This window comes from Lates calcarifer, linkage group LG13, assembly GCF_001640805.2.
Source record: "Lates calcarifer isolate ASB-BC8 linkage group LG13, TLL_Latcal_v3, whole genome shotgun sequence".
Classification (NCBI taxonomy): domain Eukaryota; kingdom Metazoa; phylum Chordata; class Actinopteri; family Centropomidae; genus Lates; species Lates calcarifer.
Genome location: NC_066845.1, coordinates 6030640 through 6039324, shown reverse-complemented (window position 1 = coordinate 6039324; position 8685 = coordinate 6030640). Strand labels below are relative to the sequence as shown.

General features: G+C 41.4%; 1 long non-coding RNA gene across 1 annotated transcript; it reads left to right on the top strand.

Annotated features, from left to right (window-relative positions):
• The first annotated feature begins 5616 nt into the window (after nt 1-5616).
• Nucleotides 5617-8425, top strand: LOC127143209 (uncharacterized). Its single transcript, XR_007814466.1, has 3 exons — nt 5617-5708; nt 5927-6112; nt 8286-8425. It is a non-coding gene; the product is annotated as an uncharacterized LOC127143209 (long non-coding RNA).
• Nucleotides 8426-8685: the final 260 nt, after the last annotated feature.

Genomic DNA, 8685 nt, shown 5'->3' with positions numbered 1-8685 from the left:
TTTATTTAACTAAAAAAACATTTTCCCCCCCCTTAACTAGGTGTTTTAGTAGCCTAAACCAATAACAAACTTTAACTTCTTCCCTATACAGTATGAAGTTGTCACATTTCTTGGACTGGAAAAAGAAAAAGAAATATGATCCAGGCAGAAATTGCATATCCTCCAAAGACATTTGGCAAAATGAATTAGAAGTACATAAACATATTTTGTAGGTGATACAGTATTTGCAGTATTGCCACAGGAGCACAAAGGGAGAAGATTAGTGAAAACATCCAGCTCGAATTTTACTCATAGAAAGCATTCCCAATGGCTCTCACACGTTTCTTCATTTTCGAATGTGTTTTCCATGCTTTCACTCAATCCCAGGACCATCAAGAATTTCTTAGCTCCTGGCAATCCCGGTGTTGTGACCGTCTCATTGTTCTGCACAAATAAGTCTTTTTAAAAAAGCTGACCACTGACCCCTGAGAGGATTAACATAGCTACATTGCATGACACAGTCACACCCCACTGTTTACCAAATGTCTCGAGTCGGACAGTTTCTCATTCCAGCAGTTTAACACTAAAGCTGCCATCTGAAAGGGAGATATGTGCATGTGAACAGTTTTCATGCCATCTGAATCATTATTGCCATAAAAGGTCTCATATCTCGTGCAGTGCAACATGCACTCACCTCTGTGAGAACATAATCCTGTTCACATAAATTTCACTTAAAGCCATACAGTAGCTTTTAGGTGTTCTTGTATATGTGTTGGAGGAAATATCCTCAGCCAGTGTTATTAGGCAGCCTGTGTGTTTGCTTCTAGTAGAATAAACACTATGGCTGCTTTGATAAACCATGAAGCCTTCATTTCACTTTGTATATCTGGGCTCCAGCCGAAACTCATCCGCAAGAAATTTGCTGTGCCGTTCTCAGGGAGATTGGTTTGGCTGTGTTGCTTTTTGAAAGGACTGGAGCTAAACACTAGGTCTGCATGTTAAATGCCAGCACTTCTTTCCTCCAGGGAGGTCTCTTAGCTCTTAATAGGCATTTTGTTTCGAATTTCAATTTACTGGAAAAAAGCTTTATTCTTTTGAATAATATGAACAGAGACAGAGTGAGGTCCCTCCTGGCCCCAGCCACTCTCGCAGCGTACCACTGGCCCCAGGGTCAAAGCACGTGCCGTGTTTTGTGATACACGTGGATGTATGTGTGCGCTCGTATGTGTCCGTTGGCTCTCCACGGGTTTGAGTATACATTCCCAGCATTAAAACAAAATTGAGAAGCACTGAACTTAGACCCCTGTTCAGCTGAGCTCAGACATATCCTACCGCGGCCTCACGTCTCACAGTAAATGTTGCACTCAGAACTACTCGGCGCGACTATTCATTTATTTGAATGAAAACAAAAATGAAATAATGACATTTGAATGCATATGTCTGGTGCCTGGTGAGTGTTTTAACATTTTCTGTGCATGTTTGAGTGTGTGAGTGAGCATATGTGTGTGTTTATTAACCTTTTGCCCCCTGTCTCTGCCTTATGTCTCTGAGGTCCCAGGAGCCACTTCACAAATGCACGCACTGACATCGCAGGACATGACGCTAAATACACACAAAAACACACACTCACACACAGAGCGAGCGACAGCATGGCAAAATGAACACTGCAGAAGAAAGTGATAGAATAAAGGAGTAAATTGAAAATGTTAAATCCTGCTTGAAGATTAAGCAACAATCTAGTTATAATAAACAAAAAATCATTAAGCTGTATTGTTAAACATACGGCCTCTGGGCAACCCATGTAATTATGGAGTTAAGAAAATCTTCCATCATCCACAAATTTTCAGCAGTTTGGAAAAGAGACAAAGACTCTTTTGAACAATAACAATCACTGGCCTTTTCGTAAGTTTTCTATTTGTGTTTTATGTCTCAAATGCACATCTGTGCACATACTGTACTTACTAGGATATGTCACTCAGTTCTCAATGTGTATTTGTGTGTGTGTGTGTGTGTGTGTGTGTGTGTGTGTTGTGTGTACGCAAATGCTTCCTTGCAGGTATGCTTGTATGCTTGCGTGGGTGTGTGTTCCAAAATAAAACAGTCCCAGAATACAAGTTTGCTGCAAGCAGAGAAATCAAGGGCAGAAACAATACAAACAGATGGAGCCATCTCTCCCAACAAGACACACACACACACACACACACACACACACACCACACCACACACAGATGTCCATAGTTTCAAAGGTTGCTATCAAAGCATCTACTGGCACCATGCTCCCCCATTAACAAGGCAGATGGTCGTAAACGGTTTTGTTTGTTAGACTGACAAACACCCACAGACAAACTGTAACACATCTGAACACCCACACACATTTGCACCAGGTATTGTAGCTTAGTATCCATATGCCATACTTCCTCTCCAGTGAAAGAGAGCAGTGTTGCCTCTCTGGAAGAGGCTGTTTTTCTAATTAAAGGGAGAGCCTGTTTCCATCTAACTGCAACAAAAAACCTGATGAAAACTACCTGCTACACCCAGCCAACTTCAACAACCAAAGACCAAGTTTGGGATGTATGCCTGCAACATTCAGCTTTTATAGATATTCGAAGTGATGCACACATCGACTTCTTTTCTGACAATGGCTATAAAAGACAAAGTATGTGTAAATAATATTCTAGTTTCACTTTTTTCCTCATGTCAAATAGTCACAACAAAGTGTGGTGTAAATGTTCCCTAACTTTTACAATATAGTTGAAACTCAATTTTGCAGGGATGCTTATTGTGACCACAAGTATCTAGGACTTCGGTTATGAGGGGAAATGCTGGGGTTGCTGAAAAACATCATCTAAGACAGTCGACACAGGAGAGAAATTTTGAGAGGATGAGCACCTTCAAGAGAGACACAACTGACGAAAAGACAGAGCCATGTTTTTTTGCCATTGTTCATAAGTGGGATTGATTTCCAAGAAACTCTGCCAGTCTCTTATTTTTAATCAGTCTCAGATTTCTGCTACTCTATCCATTGCTTGACGAGTCCCAACAATGTATGAGGTTTCAGGTCTGGATCAGGATGTTTTTTTTTTTTTTTTCAATTTTGAGCTACTGCCAGGTTATTAAAATGCATTTTTAGGGAGAAGGAATTGGTGTCTCTGTCCCTGTCACTGCGCATGGTGACACGCTGTGAGTAATATTGGTCCGGAAACATCAATTTACCTCAAAGCAAAGTGTCTTCCTGTGTATGTCAAGTTGCTCTGTTGAGGAAGAGACAGCAATCCGGAGAGGTGGGCACGTCGGGCATTAACTAATGCGAGCGTTTTGACTTGAAAATATAATGTCAGGTTGAGTTTGTGTTTCAGTTGTGGTGCACAGTTGTGTAGTTGGATTCATGTGATCACATCCTGGTTTGGCCAAGGTCAGAAAAAAAGAATATGGCAGTATGGGTTAAGCTCAATCTGGTGGGATTTAAAAGTTGGAGGTAGAAGTTGGGCTCTGGCTTCTCCTCATGCTCATGAAAACTTCCATCTCACAGACGTGTTATGTTATGTTGCAATCCAGACCAGTAGGAATCATGTTTATATTGAATGCTTCTACGGCAAACCAGTATTCAATACCAATGCAGGAAGCAGTGTAGCCTTTATTTAGAGAGGCAAAAAGTAAGGGTGTGAAGGTCAGGCTGATGGATGGAGACCAAACTTTGTGTTGTGTCACATGTGCCTTCCCTTTTTTTGAATTAATAAATGAATGTTCTAAAAAGTTCTCACTGCGTAACGATATGGAGTTTTTCAGAATTGTACAATATCAACACTTTATCTGGTGACAGGACTGTTGAATTTGATTTAGAATTGGAAAAATGACATAGACACATTCATAGAATACCAGTGTGCTCTCTGTGAAAGCAATATTCAGAAAAAGAAAATAGAGTGAATCAGCAGAAATGTCTATTAAGACCAGTCACAAAGCTGGATTCAATGGGACCAAGGTCCTCCTCCTCTTGTGAATATACTGCACCAATACATTCCAGATATAAAGGGTCTGAGTCTACCATGTGTTATGAAATGGCCTTCAACTGGATTTCAATGATATCGCCATAGGTCGTAATAGAGAAACTCTCAGAGGGATTCTGATGGCACGCCACTCTTGATCCTTATTGATATTCTGTGCCATGCACTTAAGAGGTGAGGAGAAACTTTGGAGCTGCAGTTTGTCAAAGAGCACATGAACTCTGGACCATAAGGTCAGGTCAATGTATGCCAAACTCTCCAGCAGACAGGTTTGTTTGTGTGCTTGGGAGAATCAAGCACCGTTCGCATTCTGATCGAGAGCTCGTCTACTCTACTTCTCTCTCACGCTCAGTGGCTCACTATGCCTCTGTATGTGTCCCTGTAGCAGCAGTCAGGTGGAGTGGAGTGGGGGGGGGCAGGAGGGTGGGAGGGGTGAAAGAGTGGGGTGGGGGGTGGGTTGGTGGGTGGGGGATGGAGGGAGGGGGAGCTGGATGAGGGGAGGTTTCAATCAGTGAGCTTGGCAGTCGCTCCTCAGCAGTGGAATGCCAGGTCACCGCTCCATTCTTTGTTCTGGGGAAGTTTCTTTCCTTGCTGGAGCGCCGCTGAACTCAGTGGACTACTATCAGATGGTAGAATCGGCCCTGGTGGTATGGCAGAGGAGCATAAGGGGAGAGAGGGAGAGAGAGAGACAGAGAGGGTGGGTGACAGGCAAACTATTTAACAGAAGGGCAGAGCAGTCTTGCCAGGCCCGGGGCTCAGTTGAGACATTTATAACAAGCGACTGAAAACACCACTGATTTACTGGAATCCTCTACCCAGCCTGACAAGTCAGTTCTGTTTGAAACATGGTGCAAACAAACAGAATAACATGAGTGCTTTTTTGGGTGAATATGCCATATTGACATCTTTGACTGCTCCTAGAGACAGCTATTTTTTCTTATTCTTTTTCTACAAAGCGAACCATCTCAGCTAATTTGCATTAGCCACTACGTTATGCACTGCCCAACTTACACGTTTATCAACTTAATAAATATATCTCCACACTGGTCTCTGCAAAATTTTCATGCTGAAAGTATCTGTATCACAGTGTTCAATGGTGTTATGTTTAAGCACGTGGTAAAATTTACTATGGACATGAAGCATGAAACGGGATGACTTTTTTTAATATTTAATCGTGATACCAAAAAAACATAAAACCATAGTCTTTCCCTAACCTTGACCAAATGTTTCAAAATCATGAAACCTAGCAGTGGGATGCAGGGAGCAAATGCTGGTCTCTAGTGTGAACGCTCAGTGCTTTGTATGCCCAACCATACATCCTGACATTCTCCTTCTGAGTTCTGTGTTAAGGATGTCACACTTCTATGAAAAAAAAAAAAAAAACTGACAGTGAATATGATCCAGGCAACAAGTGCTACTGGCAAAGCAAATCAGGAGTATTTTACTCATCAGCATTTTTCCTGGGTTCTATTCTGGTTTACACATCTAATTTGGAGCATTCTAAGCATTTTGACCAAAAATGGAAGCTGGAAGCAACTTCTTGATTACAATGGTTCTACTCAACCCACCAAGGTTCCAAGAATCCTGAAAGGAACTGGTTCAAGAACCAGAGTTAATTTGGCAGAAAAGAGTTGACAGTGTAACATAGCTGTCGCAGCATCATTAGAGCAGTGGAGCCTTCAGATGTAAACTTTAGAAAAGAAGAGGGAAGTCAGTTAAGACTGGCAGGTAACTATTAGTTCACTTCTGCAAGCCTGCTGACCACACAGTTAAGTCTGTCTTCCATGTTAAAAAAGATATGACTTCCTGCAGAATAAGCTATACATGTTTTTCACCCCACCTGTAGGATTAGTGATGGACTCACAGTTTGAGTTTTCAGATTTTAATGAGTCAGTCATGTCGTTGTCGAGCTAAATAACTTCATCTTATGTGTGTCTGTGTGCAAGTGTGCGAAGGCCACCACTGGTTGTGTGGCAAATAATGAGCACGTCCTGAACTAGCAGCTCTCAGCCCGGTGGTGGAAACCAGACGAGACAGCTTCTACAGCAAGGACCTGAGCTGGCTCTGTTAAAGCACAGTGAACTCTGTAACCCCTCAACCTAGACAGACTAACGGCCAGCAAAGACTGTCAGGTAAAAAACTGTAATTCAGGCACAGAAGAAGGAGATGAAATAAGAGACAAAGAGAGGGAGGGGAGAGTGATGATGTGGTGAGAGGAGGTAGAGAGTTTTAGAAGACAAAAGAAAAAGAGATAAAGAGAAATCTGTGGTGAAACCACAGATGGAAGAGAAACAGAAAAAAAGATGACAGAAGAAAAGCAGAGGAAACAGGGAGAGTAAGACAGAAAAGGAGTGAATAAGAGAGCGATAAGGGAGACAGAAGAGACAGGAGACACAATACCCACACGCACACACACATACACACACAACAGCCTGGGTGCCAAACCATCTAAATTGAGTGCAAATAAAGAACTGCAGCAGTGTTTGGCAACCTTCCAATTGCCATGCAGGAAGTGTAAAGACGGGATGATTGAGTAGTTTTTGGACTAACAACATTCTGCCTTCAGATGAGCCGAACCCTCATCCTTCATCCCCCACAAGACAGCCAGTTATTGGAGCTGTTATGAGCGATGATGTTAATTATGTATCTGACTATTTTTACACCAAGAAACAAGGGCAGATCGGATCATTACTCGGGCTCTGGTTGTAGACAGGTTGGCAGGTAGATGGTGTGATTTGAAAGTAGAGCAGACAGATGGGCGAGTGAGACTGTGATTACCAGAGGATGAGAGATGATTGCAGTAGAGCTAGCCACTGTCATTAATCACACAATGGTCGATATGTTGCACTGTGGCAGTGGCCTTGATGCATAGACAATATTTTGAGGCTAAATGCTGCCGATGTACATGAGTTGGCGACCAACATTTCTTTTTCCACATACCATAAGACTCCACAAAGTTGACTTTATGACACGAAGGACTGGTATGTCTCATCGTTAACTTAAATACACTTATGTGATTACTTAAATGTTAGTTTCCTGCAAAGTCAAAAGCAGCTGCAGAATTATAGTTTTGTTAAAGGGGTTTGCCCCTTTTTCTTTCACAACAAAAGTATGAACTGGGGGAATTGACACATTAATCTTTAATCCTGCTAAACACAGAGTATACACACAGCAAAGACTTAAATTGATGGGTCAATGCTCTGTGACATTTTATAAACCATTTGAGGGAGTCAGTCTGTGTAATTGCAGCTGGGAAAGCAAATATGTACCACATTCTAACAATTTATACATATATACATTTATTTTATACATATAAAAATGCATTTAAGTTGTTGCCAGGTTAAGAAACTCTATTTGGATAGTGATTAACCTCATACTACATCTCTCTCCAGTGGATCATGTGATCATTTACTTTAGTAGCAATTTAACATTTACAAATGCAGATTTAACAGCTTAAACCATAAACTTTTCATGACATTTACACAATGATGGCAGTTAACTATGAAACTATAGACTTTATACAAATACATCAACATCTAGCTTATAGTTTTCTGATGCAGGTAAGAGCAATGTAAAAACTTTTTTTCTCTTCTCTCCATTATCCATGTAAATTGTAAAATTCTTTCTGTGAAATTCAGTTGTCTTGATTATATACCATTTCTTAGGTTGTACTCCTAAACCTTGGCCATTCATCCTTGCAGATCCATCTATTCATATAACTATAGGACTATAGCGTAATCAAACATTAATATTTAGTTAACAAACTACTCTACTCTAAAACTGAGAGTGTAGAGTCCTACTAATTCAGAAAAGCTAGCTGCAATATAAATTTAACAACTAGAAAAAGGCCCCACCACAGATTAGACAGTTGGAATTTGAATATTTAGGGTCCAAAAATATCACTTCTTTTCATTGTTCTTTTATACCCCTGTCCAGCACTGCAACGCAAATACAACATGCTTGAAGCTGCTAAATTATGAAAAAAGTACAAACTGATTCAAAGTTAACATCTACAATGTGGATTCTGTGCGCATGCACACACACATACACACACACAAGTCCACCAACAACATAACTCTTAGAAGTCAGACCAGCAAACAGGTTTGTTTCTTCCTTTTACAGACTATCAAAGTAAGTGGTAGTTTTACAGTAGAAACATAGTTGAGCTCGTTCACAGACACTTTGACCAATCATCCAAGCAGAATGTTTTTGTCATTGATTTGTTGATTGCAGTTGAGATTAGAAAGATGAGTGATTTCTCAGTGGTGTAACGGACTTGACGGAGTTGTTTGTTTGTGTTTGCAGTGCCCTGACCCTGCCTGGCAAATAAAGCACAGCTTGCTCATGCTGGAAATAAAAACACTCACTCAAACTCTCTCCATCTCACTCTCTCTCTCTCACACACCCACACATACACAAAAGTGTATATGAACATGTGTGCACTCACACACATATGAGCTGAGACTACTGACTGTCTGCAAGGTCAAACCGGTGGATCAGCAGCATCCCCTACTCCCCTCATCCTTTTCTCCATCTTTCCCCCCATCCCTGTCTCTGTCTCTGTCTAAGCGTGTCACCTTTCTGCCCTCATCCTCTCCTCCCTCCCCTCCCTTTCTCTCCTCTATCTCCATGTGTCAGTGCTCCAGGTCCCTTCCTCCCATATCATTTTCCCCTTCTCCTGCCTTCCTCTTCCCTTCATCCTCTC